General features: G+C 39.3%; 1 protein-coding gene across 2 annotated transcripts in view; it reads right to left on the bottom strand.

Annotated features, from left to right (window-relative positions):
* CDK17 (cyclin dependent kinase 17) overlaps window positions 1-10,187 on the bottom strand; it is a 112,253-nt gene extending 102,066 nt beyond the window's left edge. For both annotated transcript variants that reach the window (XM_032346703.1, XM_032346706.1), the window contains exon 1: window positions 10,089-10,187. The gene's annotated coding sequence lies outside the window, so the exon portion shown is untranslated. The remainder of the gene's footprint in view (window positions 1-10,088) is intronic.
* Between the last annotated feature and the right edge of the window lie 8,780 nt (window positions 10,188-18,967).

Below are 18,967 nucleotides of genomic sequence, written 5' to 3'. Positions count from 1 at the left end.
CACAGGTTTGAAAAAGGGACACAGGGCAAACAGTTACAAGAAAAATTTGGTTGGTCCTAAAAAAAAAGCTTATTAATATGCTTATCAGGAAGACTGTAATAGCCATTATTCCTAATGGGCATTAGATAAAAAACAACAATGAATATCCTACATTATTTGGTCCAGTAGTCTACAGTATCCTCCCCACAACGTACCTAAAGCATGCAACACACTCTGATTAGTAACACTGATTCTCAAATTAGGTGGGAGAAGGCAGGTATATGAGAAAATCCAATAGGTACATATAGTTTTAAAAGTCAAAGAGATGATTTTGATTCAACTGTCCTTCTGAATCACTTACTTAACCTGAAGGAATCAACTTGAAGGGATAATCAGCAAAAGATGTCTAGTGCCATTACCAATAATTCTTCCTATTATATCAAAGAGTAATATTAAAAAAAAATTGCTACTTGGGAGTGCTAACTGCAAGGTTCTTTGCAAAGTGTTTTATACATATCATTTAATTCCCACAACCCCATGAAGAAGGTTCTGCCACTTCCCAATTTTATAGAAGAAACTGACCCTTAAGAGTTTAAGTAACTAGCTCAAGATCACATGGTTATTAATTACAATGGAAGTAGTTTCTTTATGAAAAAAAAAAAAACCACATATAACCAATTCTAACTTTATATAATAAAAATGAGAATTCAGATTTTTTTTTCCAAAAAATTCTACATAAAATAAAAAATGTGTCAACCATTTTATAGTTTCTTAGGAAGAAAGGGGATTATAGGAGAACAGAAATGAAATAAGAGTATCTGGAGAAAGAAGGGGAAAACCTATGCTCAAGAATTTATGGACAGGGGCTCCTGGTCAGGAGAGTATGCAACTCTTGACCTCAGGCCCTACTGTGGGCATTAGAGCTTACTTTTAAAAAATTTTTTTAATTAAAAAAAAATTTATGAGCAAAAAAATCTACTGCAAAAGAGGTATGACTCCACTGTTACTAAAATGATAAAACGTCAGTATATAAATCATGATCATGAAAATGTAGTGGATATGAAATGTTTTAATGTTTTAAGACCACATAATAAGTTGAGAAATATGAAAAGCACAGTCTTACAAATTATTAAAAATTCATTTTTAAATGTCACATCGCAGGATGTCATCACGCCTTAATCTCCGATTTCTAAACTAAATCTAGTTCTTACAATAAAACAACTGTGACAGAGGTAAAATTTTAAAGAATCAATAAAATGTCTTTAAATCATAAGTAGACCATAAAACAGTTTTTTAAATTACAGTAATCCCAATGAAACAAAATTCCTGGCCAACTGTATACATAAACTATCAGGGTAAAAGAGGTGACAGTAAATGCACTGTTCTATCCTTCTGAGTGCAATTTTGTACTTTGCTTCAGTAAATGCATTTAACTCTAGTACTATACACAGCTAAAGAGCTCAATTTCATTAATTTTATCAGCTAAACCAAACTTTATTTGATATTGACCAGTTTTCAGATCTTTTGAAATAGGCATTTTATTTACATATAAATACTGTAATTTTATATTTCCAATTTGTCTAAGATAACAAGTTAGCACAATTTACATGAAATTAAAAAGGCCCACTAATGAGAAGTTACTATGCCTCTAAGTCTGCTTCCAGACTGCTCACACACAAATACCACCTACATGTAACAATACTCAAAACTTTTGATGACTTTTTATTTTCTTGTATCAGAACGGATTCTCGATTCTTGATTCTAGATTCTTTCAACATGATGACTAATCTGACCCTAATTTGCCAGTTCCTAATCCCATCACTTCCTCTTCCAATTATGCAATACCTAATTTGGAGGGGATCCCAACAAAGCATGGTCCCTTTGGAGCACAAAGCCAACCAGAAAGAAGAGAAATTTCTATATAATTAATTACAAACAATGTGTTAAGTACTATGATAAACATAAATGCTACAGCAGAATCATAACTCCACCAGAGTAAATCAAAGATGACTTAAAAAAAAAAAAAAGATGACTTCAAAGGAAGTGACATTTGTCCTCAAAAATGAGAATTTCTATCAAGTGTCCCAGCACTGTAACACCGATACACCAGTTCCCCCATCTTTATCTCCTAGCACAGACCATAAATGCTAGTATAACATAGGCAAGTGCACTCAGACATAGATACATGGATGGACAGACAGAAGGAAGGAAAGGAAGGATAAAAAGACATACATATAAATGTAAAAAAAAAAGTAAGTAACTGCTAGATTAAAACGGGCAAAATTAGACATCTTAATTCAGATAAAGCATTCCAAAACCCAACATATGAAAGCAACAACAGGAAAAGATAAATCTGGGCGCCTGGGTGGCTCAGTGGGTTAAGCCGCTGCCTTCGGCTCAGGTCATGATCTCAGGGTCCTGGGATCGAGTCCCGCATCGGGCTCTCTGCTCAGCAGGGAGCCTGCTTCCTCCTCTCTCTCTCTCTGCCTGCTTGTGATCTCTGTCTGTCAAATAAATAAATAAAATCTAAAAAAAAAAAAAATCTAAAAGATATTTAGGAAATAAAATTTTAAAAATTTGGTGTGACTGGACTAAGGGGAGGAGAGAATAGAAAAAATAATCTGCCAAAGGTTTTGGCTTTAATAACTAGGCTCATGTGGAGCATTAGTGTTGGCTGAGAATAGAGGCATGGGTTAAAAAAAAAAGTTCAGTTCTGGTAAAGGAGCACTAAGAGGCAGTATCTGGGAAGTAGCTAGGAAGGAAGAGGCCTGGATTAGAAGAAAAGATGTGGAAATCCTCAACATATAGGTAGTAAGAAAAAAAGCACTAAATATAGATAAGATTGCCCAGGAAACATGTAAAACATGAGAACAGGGCCAAGAACAGAACATTCAATTAGTGTTGCTGGTATTTCCCATGTTACAATACTACCTCACAATACCACCTCACTGTATACCACATACAACTGACTAGCACAATGCCTACGTCACAACAAATGCTTTAAAATACTGATTATACATACCGCTGAACTGAAAAAACAAAATGTATTACATATAATAAAATCATAAAGGATAATTTCTTTAAAATATTTCAATAAAGGGTGCCTGATCAGGAAAATTACCACAAAGAGATACCACCTCACACCAGTCAGAATGGCTAAAATTAACAAGTCAGGAAATGACAGATGCTGGCGAGGATGCAGAGAAAGGGGAACCCTCCTACACTGTTGGTGGAAATGCAAGCTGGTGCAACCACTCTGGAAAACAGCATGGAGGTTCCTCAAAAAGTTGAAAATAGAGCTGCCCTATAACCCAGTAATCACACTACTGGGTATTTACCCTAAAGATACAAATGTAGTGATCCAAAGGGGCACATGCACCCAAATGTCCACAATAGCCAAACTACGGAAAGAACCTAGATGTCCATCAAGAGATGAATGGATAAAGAAGATGTGGCATACACACACACACACACACACACACACACACACACACACACACAATGGAAAACTATGCAGTCATCAAAAGAAATGAAATCTTGCCATTTGCGATGACATGGATGGAACTAGAGGGTATGATGCTTAGCGAAGTAAGTCAATCAGAGAAAGACAATTATCATATGATCTCCCTGATATGAGGAAGCTGAGAGGCAATGTGGAGGCCTGGGGAGGGTAGGAAGGGAATAAGTGGAACAAGATGGGACCGGGAGGGAGACAAACCACAAGAGACCCTTAATCTCACAAAACAAACTGAGGGTTGCCAGGGGGAGGGGGGCAGGGAGAGGGTGGCTGGGTTATGGACACTGGGGAAGGTGAGTGCTGTGAAGTGTGTAAACCTGGCAATTCACAGACCTGTACCCCTGGGACTAATAATACATTATATGTTAATAAAAATATTTAAAAATTTAAAATAAATAAATAAATAAAGGATGCCTGGGTGGCTCAGTCCGTTAAGCGATGGACTCTTGATTTCGACTCAGGTTGTGATCTCAGGGTGGTGGGATGGAGCCCCACGGGGACTCCTAGGGCTCTATGATGAGCATGGACCCTGCTTGGGATTCTCTCTCTTCTTCTCCCTCAGCACCACCCCCCTCAACCTCTCTCCCTCCTCACTCTCTCAAAAAAAATTTTTTTTCATTAAGACTGGCTCAAGGGGCTAAAGTCTACTCAAGGAATCCAAAATTTTTTCAAAATTTGACAAAAGGCTTCCTTCCCACCAGAAATAGCAATACAATAAAACATCAAAATCTGGAATTATGGTGGCACCTGGGTCACTCAGTCGTTAAGCATATGCCTTCAGCTCAGGTCATGATCCCAGGGTCCTGGGATCAAGCCCCATGTTGAGATCCCTGCTCAGCAAGAACCCTGCTTCTCTCTCTCCCACTCCCCCTGCTTGTATGCCCTCTCTTGCTGTATCTCTCTCTACCAGATAAATAAATAAAACCTTTAAAAAATTAATTAATTAAAATCTGGAATTATGAAAAAGATTTATTTTAAACATACTTAAAAGTACACATTAGCTTATTTTTTTTAAATATTAGATAACTTAAAGGATAATGCCTCTAAATTTGGAGTAATAAGAGCTTCAACATTGTTACCTGATTTTTCATAAATATTAATTTTTACCAACCTTTAACATTAACTCGCACTATTAACAAATATTAACCATCAATTATAAGAACAGAAGGACTAAATACATGTTTGAAAAGACCAAAATGAGTTAGTAACTAACCCAGAATATAGTGAAATTATTCTTGGGTCCTTTCCCCACTGTTTACAAATATGCATATAAAATTTACAGTATTCTTGAAGTATTTACACTAACAAGTGCATAAAAAGAAACAAGGATATGTTATTTTAAGGCTGACAAGGGACACAAGGATGGATCAGTTGGTGAATATGTGACTCGATCTCATGGTTGTTGAGTTCCAGCCCCATGTTGGGTATAGAGCTTACGCTAAATAAGCTAAAGAAACAGAGCGCCTGGGTGGCTCAGTGGGGTAAGCCTCTGCCTTCGGCTCAGGTCACGATCTCAGGGTCCTGGGACTGAGCCCCACAGCGGGCTCTCTGATAGGCAGGGAGCCTGCTTCCTTCCCCTTCTCTCCCTGCCTGCCTCTCTGCCTACTTGTGATCTCTGTCAAATAAATAAATAAAATCTTAAAAAAAAAAAAACCAAAAAACAAAAAAATGCTGACAATTAACTTTTATGACAACAGACCAAAGCAAATCTTTTTTTTTCCCACTTTAACAGACTACCTTTAGGTCAAGTCAATAACATTTTCTATTCTTCAAATGGAGTAAGAAATAGGATATATATCAACAATACTAATTTGCAATATTTTCATTATAAGGGTTGGCTTTCAGTGTAAAAACTTATTGCCAAAAATGTGTAATATAATCTAATATTTCCATTTTTGGTGATATACAGCTACCTATCAATAAAAAATTAAGAAGCAATATCTGGGAGGTAGCTAGGAAAGAAAAGGTCTGGACTAGAAGTAAAGATGTAGAAATAAAATACACAAGATGTGGAAATTAAAAACACAAGATCAAAATTTATGCTCTCCTTAAACAATACCAAAACCAAAAACCAATAGGTAATTTTATGTGTACACATATAGACAGAAATTTTATCTACCTTAAGACAAAATTCTTACCTAATACTGAAGCAACCTATGCAGCATGCATCTGGACTGTCTTTTTTGTGGCATATGCGTAATGCAAACTAATTTTAACATATATAAAATCAAAATCAGTAAGTAAACATAAAAGTAAAAATGAAAGTAAATATGCAATATAACTATTTTTGTTTTTCAATACCTATATTCATTTTACTTTGTGCTCAACAACTAACTGATAAATCCGTGATTAAAAATAAATCTACAAACATTTTCAGTATCATTTTAGTACCTTTAATTCATTTTGAGCTATAAATATGTCCTCTTATACATTTTGTTTAGATCAATTTTTTTGTGTGTAGTGAAATTAATTCAATGGAATTTAAATCAAATTTTGATGAGCTTTTTAATTTACCACTTTAGTTCTTGCTACAGTAGACACTTAAAAAGAACTTTTTAACATCACATCCCCATGGAAACATTGTAATAAAGCGGTCTGAACACTGGAACTGGAACCTCAGCTTCACCAAAGAGGTAGAACCTAAGAGACAATTAATCTAATGCATCTGTGTCTTTATTTGAAAAACAGGCACAGTACTCATATAGGATGGGTTTACTATGGGGATTTAACAAATTAACACCTGGCATGATACCTAGCAAAAGAAGTTTAATTTCTTTCACATGTTTATATCAAAAAATAATTTCAAAAGGAGACTTTGGGAAGCAAGATAATTTTCATTCATCCCAATATGCCAAGGATTTGTAAATCTACCTCCTCACACACAGTATTATGTTACTGCAGAATTATTATTTATAGGAGGCAACCCCCATTAGAGTTATTGGTAGGTATTTATTGGTTTTCCAAGTTGGCCATCAGAGAGGAAACAGGCCATGAAAGGTAAGCCACACTCAGATATATTCAATACGATTTCCTGGCCCCTGGCAATTACTCTTTCCAGGTCAAATTTTGCAGATATTAAAGACTGTCAACTAAAAAGGTTGGGAACAAAATAACGACAAAGAATCCACTAATGACAGTAAGAATTCTTGGCTTAATATTGTAAATATCTCACAAAATTTTTTTTAAAAAGGTCCTCTTCCCCTACCCCCACCCCGCCACTGCCGCCGCCAGTTCCGAGAAATTGCCAAGACTGTAGGTTGAATGCCAGTCAACTATACCAAGTTTCCTATTTGGGCAATTTTTTAACCTCATAAATACTACATAAAGTTTAATTTTAAAGGCCATAAACCTATTATTTTATCTGTCATTTAAAACACAAAATGCCATAATCGATTTATAAAGTATATTTTAAATAAGTTTCCCATTTAAAAATTTAAGCAAAAATTACACATTCAAAATTCAAAGAACCCAAAACTAGTCTTTCTTCACATTATATAAAGGAGACAATTTTTAAAATAGATAAAATACTCCAATGAATATTTTTATAAACTGAATTTAACATATAATTTCCTTTTTCTACAACACAGCAACACATTCGCTAAGTAATTATCCTCCATGGAAGTATAAAAGCTATTAAAAAAAAAAGGCGCCATGACATGATGCTGCAATTTTTATAAAGATTAGAGAACAGTAATAAAGATCAAAATGTAATATCTTATAAATATTCAGCACTATTAGACAATAACCAAGAAAACACCAGGGAAAAATTTTGTGTTCACATAATTTTTCCTAATATTAAAGGAAATCATCTTCACTTATGAACATCTTTCTCATTGCCATTATAATCTCTACTATTCACAAGAGTTGCAGTTGTTTAGTACTATTTCACAAATAAAGAGAAAGGAGAAAAATATTTCTGAAAATAACAGGAAAAACAAAAGCCTCAACAGAGTCAATTATTTTATATGCCATCTCTTTCCTCCATAATCACAGGACTGGAGCAATATCTGAAAACTATATACATTAAGATCTGTTTAGTCAACAACTATTCTGCACTACAGAAAATAAAATTTATTTTTTCTATTTTTTGTAAAACCAATGACTTATTAGAACAAGATTACCAGTGTACAAAGCTACCACCATATCTTGGATCACTACCATACACTGAATCAATTATTCCAATTTCATCTTTCCTGACTATCTTTTCTCCCTTCAGGTAACCAGAGCACATCTAACAACCTGCACATTTCAAATAACTAACACCTGCAAGTGACTTTCTTAGTTTCAAGGATGAAAATAAATCATTTTATAGAAGCTTCTTCTAGTAATAGGAAAATTGGGTTATTAACAAGGTTTCATATTTCATACTTTTTTTTCTGATTGCAAAATGAAAGTAAAAATTTAGAAAACACAGAACCGTATTTTTATTCATCCACAGATCTCACCACTCAGAAATCTTCGGTAACTTTCTGGACTTCCTTCCAAGAATTAAACTTCAATAATCTAATTAAATACTAATAAATATGTAGGGGGAAAAAAACAATGTACCTTCTTCATTCTGGCCATTTGATAACTTATATAAAACACTGATTACTAATGATATGACCTGTTAATTTCACAAAGATACCTGAGAAGTGGTGTGGGTGGGGGAGGGAGTCCCACAATTCAGAGACTTGTCCCTAGACTAAAATCCCTTTCACAATCTTTACAGCATCAACATTTTTAATGGCAGCAAGATATGACGGTTCTTAGAATGGTATCAACAGTAACTTCGCTATATCAAACAGGCTGTACTTTTAATTTCTTTCCATTCATAATTCAATGTCTATTTTCGGGGTAAGAAATAATATTTTAAAATAGCTTAAATTCAAAGACTTAACTATTTTCCTTGAAGTCCAGCATTCAAAGTCCACCCAGTATTTCTGGGTGGTGAGACAGTTCACCAGATAAAAGAATAACGTTTTTATACTCCAAAATTCTCTGTCATAAAAAGCCTATTCCTCAATTATAGCCATTTTTCTTTTGTTACAACCATTGTTTATGGAAGTATGCAGATGTTAGAATTACAAAGACTGATATGACTTCATTAACAACAACAAAAAACCAATGATACTACTGCTAGCCGATTTTTTTCTTAAAATTTTAGACTGAACCTTATTTCTAGCTTCAACGGAGGCTTTTGTTGACTCAAGGCATCAAAGATCTTAAAATCCCATTCATTTTCTGCTGCTCAGTGGTTAACAGGTCTAAAATACAGTAACTCGTATTTGTTACTCTGACCTTCCACAAGCGCCTTTTAAAAGAAATCCCGCAACAAAGACTCAAGAAAGACCGCAAAGTTTGAGGAAAGAACTGTCTGTAAGTCGAGCATTTCCTGATAAGTGACGGAAGGTCTGGCTGCCAGGAACACACTGCTGACCCTAGGAAGAGCCAAAATTCGAAACAAAATTTGCCACTTTTGTTACCTAGAAAGATTGGCTAAGAGGTGATAAAGCATAACCAACGACGTGTCTTGAGTGGACGAATCAATATCAAGAAGGAGCGCCACGGATTGCAGCTTTGCTTTTGCCATTTTTGAAGAAAAGCTAATTGTTAGTGGCCATGTGACACTGTGAGATCCCAGAAAGGAAAGGGTGGGAGGAAGAGCGAGGAGTTCAAGGCAGTTCAGGGTCAGAACAAGCTCAGGCATCCTGTCATTAGCAAACGTTCCCCCAAGCTGAAGGCAAAATACCGCTTACCCGAAAACGAGTGGGTGAAAAGTAGGGGGGAGAATGAAAGGAAAACCACAAGGGAGTCAATGTGGCAGTGAGGGGGTGACAGGAGGCAGGGAATCTGGAGCTATCCAGCTGAGTTGGGGAGCACAAGCGTTGGGCACAAAAATGCTGAGAAAAGCAACTGCATCGGAGACGACAATCCTTGGCAGGTCCCCATCTTCCTCCTCCCCATCGGTTCTTTGGGTTTCCCACACTCCCTCCACCTCAGCCCTTGACCAGCACTCAGGGGTGTGACCCGCCAGCGGGAGGCTGCGGTGATCTTTGTCTGGGCCGGCGCCCCACGCGAGGGCTCCTCCTCCTCCTCCGCGCTCGCCACCCGCTCACACTCCCGGTGTCTCCAAGGAGCAGGACGCGCCGCGGCCGCCACCGCCTCCTCGCCCACCTCCCGCGGACTCGCGCCCTTCCTTCCCCTCAGCCGCCCGCGCCTGCGGCTCCTCCCCCGCCGAGGGGAATCTTTGTGTCTCGGGGGACTTTCTGCCTCTTCCCTCCGGGGCCTCACGGGGAGACCGGCCTCCCCCGGAGACCAAATGGGCAGCACGCACCGGGGGTGGCGGCGACTGCAGGCGCCTCCCGCGAAGGAGCCCGTCGGACACCCCACCCCACCCCACCCCCGGAAATGCCTCGGCGACCCGGGTCCGCGCTGGACCAGAGGGACGACAGGCACTCGCGAGCTCCCCTGGCCGCGCCTCCCTCTCTCAACTTCCCGGCCGGGCCTGAGCCTCCGGCGCCCGCCCCAGCCCTGCGTCCCAAGCACCCTCCCGCCCCCTTGGCTCAGGGTCCGCCGGACAGTCCCGCGCGGTCGCCAGCCGCCAACTCACCAGCAAGTGCGGGGGCCGCGTCGCGAGGCGAGGCGCTGAGGGTGAGCGGCTCCGCCGACGCCCGCGGCGACCGGATGCAGGTCCGGGTCCCAGCGGCTGGCGGACCCAAGGCGCCTCCGAGGCGCAGGCCTCCGCAGCCGCCTTCCGGCTCTCGCCTAGGGTCCGGAGCCTTCGGGAGGGGCCGCGGGTCCCTCACGCGTTGCCAAGCCCCCCGGACAACATGGCTCCCGGGCCGCCGAGCCGCGCGGGCAGCCCACTAATCCCCTCGGAGGAGCCCGGGCGGGAGCGCGGCTGGCAGGGAGGTGCCGACGCCCGGCTGAGGCGGCCCGCCCGGACTAGGGCTCCTTCTTCGCTGCGGCCGGACCGTGAGGAGCTCAGGAGACGGCGGGCGGCCGCTTTCGTTCTCTGCGTGTGCGTCGTCTTCTCACTCGGCGGCTGCGGATTGACGCCTCCGCCTGTTCCCCGGAGGAGAGCGAGCGAGCGAGAAAAAAGACTTATACTGAAACGATCCAACCAGCAGCAGCTGAGAAGCGCGACCCGCCGCGGGAGCTTTCCCCACCCCCGCCTGAGCAGCTCGCCGCGGGCAGCGCGACCCCTGCTGGCCGCGGCAGTGGGGCGGAGCTGGCGGCCCAGGGGCGGGGCCTAGAGGGCGGGGCGGGGTATCCCCGGGAAACCCCCCGCCCCGAGGTGGGGGCCCTGTTCTCGCCTTCCTGGCTTGTGGGGCGGAGGGAGGGAGGTGAGAGGGGTGCATTGGTTAGGTATTGCCACTGCACAGCAAGAAATTACCTGGGTAATTCCGCTCCTTCATCCTTCTTCCGCCCCCCAACTAAACAAAAACTCTTGCTTGCTTAAATTATCCAATTATGTAATTCAGACACAAATGCCGCAGTTCTCTACCGGTTTTTTAGACAGTTGATGTCAGAGGGTCCGCGCCTGATCATGTTCTTTGCAACTTTCCTCCTTCATTAGGGGTAGTTGGATGGGTAGCTGTGCAGCAGTCCATTCACGCACGCAGCATTTATTCATTTAATTTTTTTACATTGTGCTCTTGGCAATACACTAGGTCCTCAAAGAATGGAAGAGTCTAGCTGGGATGAAAGGTTCTCAGTAAGCAGTTATAATAAAATTCTGAGCTTCATGAGAAAGGAAGTACAAGGTGCTATAGGAGAACAGAGAGGAACTACTGTTGCCCTTGGTTAGGTTTTGTTTTCTTGGGGGGAGGAGGCACCAAGAGGTTGGCCCAGTTTCTGTAAATATTTTTACTTTGTTCTTTCCCAGAGGCTAAAAGCTGGTTCAGGAATGAACAGCAGAGTGAAAGTGAAGACAAACTAAAGTAATACTGACCCATTTTTTTCCACTAATAAGGATAAAAGCAGAAACTAAAAACAAACAAACCCCTAGAGGGAGATAATGAGAGGATAGAAAAGACAAGAATGGGAACCGGATGTGGACAACCTGAACAAGAAAAAATTTTAAACCACATAAAAATCTGCTAAAGTGAGATATAAATATTTTTCCATTTCAATACTCAGCAATAGACTTTGTAAGTTTTTAATGCAATTTCAAATCACATTATGTCCTAAGGACGTCTGATAATTATCTTCTTGGATTCCTGGATGAGTCCTTTCCCTCTGAAAATCATGTGTCCTGACTTCTTTCTCTTATTTTTTTGGACAAAGTTGAATGTATCTACTGTAATAGCCAACAAAAATCATACCTTTCAGTCAGACTTCTCCCATGCCGCTAAAATTGCCAGGATCCATAAGTTAGCAACATTTATGCTCTGCACATATTTAATACTTTCTTATCATTCCTATATGAATGCAAATATGGAACAGAACCTTTCCTTTAGAACAAGTGTGCTTTAAAAAACAAAACACAACACTGTTAATGATGCTCTTCCAATTGGTCCAAGTCAGAGAACTTTGTAACATATGAAGAATATGGCATCAGTGTTAGATAGCATCACTTTTAGACGTCTTTTAAAGTTAGAGTTAGAAAAATTGGTATTTATATAAGGCCTATTTACATGCCAAGCATTTTTCACATACTTGTCTTATTTAAAAAAATAATTATCCCTTTTTGGTCCCTTAGTAAGTATTTAAAAAGTATTAAAAATCATAATAAAAGTGACTCTACAAAAGGACATCCTGACTTTCACATCGATAATTCCCCTTTTACAGTATTAGATCAGAATTACTCCTTAGAAATCAAAAGATTGTCCTAATTGCCTCATCTAAAGCTGCTAAAGAGCACGCTTTCTTCTTCCTACATGTTTTATTACCATAATAAACATTTCATAATTAGAACTGAGATAATGATTGTATTGATTTATTTATTCTTTCCATTAACAAATATGTACTGATTGCATATGACGTGCCAGGCTCTGTTCTTAGGCACTGAAAATATAGAAGTAAACAAAACAGACAAGATATTGCCCTTATGGAACTGTTTTCTAGCAATAAACATGTAATTTAAGGAATTCATAAGAACTTATAATCATGAGAAATATACTGAAGAAAATGAAGAACTAATGGAAAAGAAATTGGGCAAGAGGAACAGGACTTAGAGGGTGAGGTCCAGAAAGACCTGTTGAGCAGCAAAAGCTAAAAAGCCATGGGCTCTTCCTTTATATCCCTCCGTAGTTTATTTGGTCACAAAAAGGTCACATGAAAAAAGAAAATGTGGCATATACACACACAGGAATATTACTCAGTTGTAAAAAAAAAAAATAAAGAAAAAAAAAGGAAGTGGTACAAAAACATGGATGAACCTTGAGAACATTATGCTAAATGAAATAAGTCAATCACAGAAGGACAAATGCAGCATAATTACATTCATATGAAGTATCCCAAATAGTCAAACTCAGAAGTAGAAAGTAGAACAGTGAGTGCCAGGGGCTGAGGGGTGGGTGAAATGGGGAGTTGATGTTCAGTGGGCATAAGGTTTCAGTTATGCAAGATGAACAAATTCTAGAGATCTGCTGTACAACATTATGCCTATAGTTAACAATGTTGTAATGTACACTTAAAATTTTTTTAAGAGGGTAGATCTTATGTTATCCAGTCTTACCATAATTTTTTTAAAAAGTCACATACAATCAAAATAATGAGTACATTTATTTAGTTACTTTTCTAAAGTGATTTAAAATTTGCCCATAATGTTTTTGGCATGCTAAGTTGGGTACAGACTTTCTTAACTTTGTAAAATAAATTATAAAATTACTTACAGCATTTCCCAAAGTATGGTTAATAAATATTCCCTGGCACATGGTGAGAGAGAGGGTTGAGGAAGAATTCCAAGATCAAATCCATTAGGGAAATGCACATACTTCATCTCCCTTCGGGAAATTCACCACGTACATTTGCATATTAAAAATTCTGAGAAGTTCTGAGATGGAAAGTAGTGTTCATTCCAGTCAAACCAGTGTATCTGAAAATGTTTTGACCACAGAATAGCTTCATCACGGGATGTATATGAACATATGGAGGGAAACATGTGCTGATGAGTACAATTTGGGAAACTGCTCTCTTGGAGATTAGGCATTTACTCTCCAGCCTTGGGAAGGGGGCTCCTTGAAGGGAGAGAATGTGAAGATCATTGAACTTTGGACAGAGAAAGAGTAGAAGGGGATACAGTAAGAAAATCGGTTGTGCTTCACACTTTGGGAATGACAGAAGTCTGGGAAACAAATGTGAGACACACCCCGATAAGATATGGCAAAGAAATTTTGAAGCTTGTTTTCGGTTGCTCTCCATCAGTGGTTCTCAAACAATGATCCCTGAATCAGTGGCAGCAGCAATATCACCTGGGAATTTCTTAGAAATTAAAATTCCCGGGACAGCTGGGTGGCTCAGGGGTGAAGCATCTGCCTTTGGTTTGGGCTGGGATGGAGTCCCACCCACATTGGGACTTCCTCCTTGCTCAGCAGGAAGCCTGCTTCTTCCTCTGCCTGCTGTTCTCTCCCTGCTTGTGCTCTCTCTCTTGTTCTCTGACAAATAAATAAATAAAATCTTCAAAAAAAAAAAAAAGAAATTAAAAAATTCTCAGGCTCCACTCTAGACCAACTGAATCAGAAACTCTGGGATAGAGCCCAGCAAACTGTTTTAACAAGTCCTCTAGAAATCTGCTACACAGTGAAGTTTGATTGAGAACCTCTGCTCTGTATAGCACCAATACATAACTTCATCTATTTACAAAAACAGTTTCCCACATGTCTGAATTTCTGGACCATTTCCAATTATTATGAACTATAAAAAATTCTCCAAGAAATGAGTTAAGTTACCAAATTGGGATAAAGCTTTTTCTCTGGTTTAATTCCCTATTTTGTTAGGCTGAACCATATGATAAATTTATTTGCTTGCAGTAAGAATGAAGCAAAATAAGCTAAGGGCAGCAATTAACTATCTTCCCTGTAATATCACCTGAGCAAAATAATTTTACTTTTCATACAAATGAAACTGCAAATGAGGAAAGAGTAGTATCAAAGGATTTTTTTTAACCTGCTTTGAAAACAAAACAGGTAGCCTTACATTAACATTTATTTTTTAATAAATATTTTGTACCATCCCAACATTTGCAAAATAACTTCATGCCATTGCATAATGATACAGCTGTAGCCCATCACTTTCAGGGTTAACTACAGAGATTTGACAGACCCAGCCCTATTTAAAAATCATCAAAGTATCTCCATAGACACACAAGCTTCAAATTTGGGGAGAGAAATTTCTTTACTGTCTACATCTAAAATTTCTAATTTGTAGTACAAGATTTATATAAAGGCTTGGTAACATCTGAGAAATTTGGTATAGTCCAGGGAGCATTATAAAAAGCTTTCAGGAAAGTGATGTCATGTGTCCTCACAAAGGAAATGAATCCAGGAACCAAACTCAGTCTTGGCAGTTAAGGAAAACATAATTTTCAAACATTCTGTTTCAAAATGAAGTTGTTCTCTAGTTGTTGACAAAATGCTTGGGGAGTGTTTGTCTCCAGGTTTCCAGTAAGGCTCCACATGAGTCTCTATTAAAAGACTAAGGAGGGATTAAATTATTTTTCTTTCTTTCCTTTTTAAACCTTGTGATATTAACTGCTCTTAACGAGATTGACGTTCTGCCTCCTGAAAGAAATCAGAGGTGGACTCTTCATCAAATAAAATATATTTAAAGCTGATTTGAGCTTCCTGAAATACAAAGCACAACATGTAGCCATCTTTAGATTTAACAAATTTCTGTCTTTAAAAACAAATGTTGTTGAAAAGTGGGAGTTAGGGCAGTACAGGTTTTTTCCCACTTAAGCGTGTTAAAAAGGAGGATGTGGCAATTAGCCATTTTCCCGGGGGCTTGTCAGAATGATCACTGGCCTTTCATTCTTTTAAAGAATGAGAGAAGGGAGGGAGTAGAAAGAGGCCTTATGGTAACTTAACTCATTTCTTGGAGAATTTTTTATAGCTCATAATAATTGGAAATGGTCCAGAAATTCAGATAGCCTTCAAAATTTGCCCCCGTGATTTCCTTCTAGGAATGTTTATCAGACTGATGTGTAGAGAGATGTAATCCTAATCTTCAGCTATTAGTTAAGAAGGGCAAGTTTTTTTCGTAAACTAACTTTGCCTTGCCCAAGTCAACATGACCATGGGATCATCTATGAAGAGAAGAGTAGAGCGAAGATTTGGTATTTAATATTGAAAAAAATGGAGAAATTAAAAATGAAAAAGTGGGAGAAAAACAATAAGAAAGGTAAAAGGGGGGGCAGAGAAGAACTAAGCCTTAGAAATATACTTTTATTTTGACAATGTGGAAGCCACAGGTGTTTATAGTATTAAAGTTCAGGTACTAGAAAGAAAGAATAGAAAAACACAAAGCTAAGCAGGTCAGGGTTCTAGCCCCGAAGCAGTATTGCATAGGAACTGAGCTTTGCAATAGTTGGATAGGATGGACGTCCTAGTTTTGACACTGTAAGATTTTGGTAAGTTACTTAACTAAGAGTTTCCCCATATATAAAATTAGGAAAGTAACATACCTGCCAGGTTTAAGTACTGGATGAGATATGAACGTAAAGCATCTGTATTGCAACTTTCTCTTTTGTAAGCAACATGAATAGCCACTCAAATAACTTATACAGAAAAGGGATTTTGTTTACAGACCTTCCCAAACCAGGGGTATTGCAGGCTTCAGAGACATCCTATCCAACAGCCCGCACAAAGTCACTGGGACCTGGATTTTCTCCTTTTGGTTCTGCCTTTGGCAGTCCTGACTTATCTACCCATTAGCTCAAAAGATGGCTACCATATTTGTAGCTCTGTACTCTCTGGTTGAAGTTGAAGTCATCCAGAAAAGAGGGAGCAGTATCCCCAGCAGCACACACATTAGCTCTAATTAGCCCAACTTGAATCGATGAACTATCCCTGTGACCAAGGTAACTGAATGATAGGCCACACATGCTCTGCCCTTAAAGCCAAGGTGGAATTTGTTTCACCTGAATCACATGCGCTGAGAGTATGGGAAGAAAGCTTCCCTCCAGAAAAAGGAGAAAGAGGGGGAGGGGGAGAAGGAGGGAGGGGAGGAGAATAAGACACCCTTATTGTCCACTTAATTAAAATGTGGACAGTGAGGAATAAGCAGGCTTTTTCATCAACTGGATCTAGGAAGTCTACCTCAGAACACAGTCACTTTATCTCTCATCTGGGCTTTAGTCTGTGGGCCAACCTCCTTCCCCTGGTCTTCTTTTCATGCTCACTAACATTCCTGGGACCATGTCCTCATAATGCTTAATTCAAAGGAAAGGCAATCTGTTCAGAAAATTCTGAGGAAGGACTCTGATTAGTCCAACCTGGGTCATATGTATCCAACCTCTAATCAGAAGAGTTCCACCAAATCACCTGGAGTGGAGGAGATGGACTTGTTCAAGAAACAGAAGGTGCTATTAGCAAACATAAGAGGAAAGGGATTCAGGGCAGTGAAAACCACAGGTGTCCACTGTAACTGGGTAAATGCAAAGGGTATAATCAGAAATTGCAAATCAGAGAAAGTGATTGTGGTAAGGAGAACAGGGTCAACTCAGAAGAGCAGGAAATACATGAATAAATGGATAAACAAATCGTGGTGTATCGATGCTCAGCATGGCGATGGTACTCGGCAATAAAAAGAAATGAATTACTGACATGTGCAACAATGTGCATGAATCCCAGAGTAATTACGATGAGTAAAGCCAGATCAAAAAGAATGTACACACTGTACAGTTCCATTTCTGTAAAATTATAGGAAATGCAAACTAATCTATAGTGACAAAAAGTAGATGAGTGGTTGCCTGAATCTGGGGGAGGGAAGGATTAAAAAAAGCATGAGTACACTCATGGGGATGATAAATATGTTCTTTTCCCCTTCATTGTGGTGATGGCTTCATCAGTGTGTGAAAACATCAAATTGGATGCTTTAAATACGGGCAGTTCATTATATGTTAGTTATATCTAAATACTGCTGCTAAAAAAAAAAGAGAGCAAATGTGATCCAAAACAAAACACTGTCCTGTTTAATGGCATTTGAAACTATTACCGGACCTATCTGTATGAGTCTCAATTTTTCAACATTGCTATAAATGCTTTCTGTAAGTATATTTATAGAGAAGTCACATCATTCAACCCATAGGTGTTTTCTAGCCACAGGCTCATAAAAGAGGTTAATAAAAGCCACAAGCAAGATCATATTTTTCTTGACAGATTACTCGTCACGGTGAAAAAGAGTGTAGCAGTGGGCATTACCAAATGGGCCATGCCTCATATCTTCTTGACCTTATATAAGATATTGACCTGGTGAATCCAAAACATCTCTTCAAAGCAGACTGTAGTACTCAGCAGATGTCAGCTCCCTTTCTCTCTCTTTTTAAAAAGATTTATTTATTTATTTGAGAAAGAACACGCACATGCATGGAACGGGGTGGGGGGGGGCAAGGGAGAGGGAGAGAGAACCTTAAGCAGACTTGCAGCTGAAGGTGGAGCTCAAAGCAGGGCTCCACGCCCCGCTCGACCTCACCACCTAGAGATTACAACCTGAGCAAAAACCAAGAGTCCAATGCTCAAACTCAACTAACTGTACCACCCAAGTGCCCCATCAGCTCCCTTCTCTTTCCACCTTCTCAATGTGAAAAGCATGCAAAAAGTTTGAAATAGTATTCATTTCTGTGTTTCCTTATAAATATTTTCTGTTTTTATACTCTAAAATGTAGATCATCAGTATAATTATTTTTTTTAAGTAGTCTCTGCACCCAATCTGACACTTGAACTCACAAACCTTAGGTTAAGAGTCATACGCTCTACTGGCTAAGTCAGCCAGGCACCCCTGTTTGTACAATTAAAGGTTCTTTCCCGCTAGGCAGAAAGAAGCTTGCCCCTGGCCAGGACATTCTGGTTCTTTAGGCACCCCGAAAGTTATTAGGTAGGTCACAGTCAGAATGGCTGTCTAAAGCTCATAACAATTTGATTGGGAGGCATCAGAAGCGCTAAATATTTCAGTATTATCTCTCACACACCTAGAAATGAAAAGACATTTTACAAAGGCTGCTTTTGTTGTTTAAAAGATGGTTTTTTCATAATGATCAGAAATTTTAGTAATGTAGCCTATTCAAAATGGTATTTTACATCTTTGGTTAATTCAAATTGCTTTAACTAAACCAGTTACTAGCCAGTGTGTGCATTTATGCTTCCTTCCCTTACTACCTTCTATCCACTATTACGTACAGTGAAGTTAAATATTCCAACCTTCTCTTATTTCGCATTAATGTTCACAGATTCAGTAGAAAGACTATAGGATTCAGGGGTACCTGGCTGGCTCAGCTGGAGGAGAGTGTAACCCTTGATCCCAGGGTCTTATGAGTTTAAGCCCCAC

Source organism: Mustela erminea, chromosome 6, assembly GCF_009829155.1.
Source record: "Mustela erminea isolate mMusErm1 chromosome 6, mMusErm1.Pri, whole genome shotgun sequence".
Classification (NCBI taxonomy): domain Eukaryota; kingdom Metazoa; phylum Chordata; class Mammalia; order Carnivora; family Mustelidae; genus Mustela; species Mustela erminea.
The sequence above is the reverse complement of the archived record's forward strand: the minus strand, read 5'-3'. Positions and strand labels throughout refer to the sequence as shown.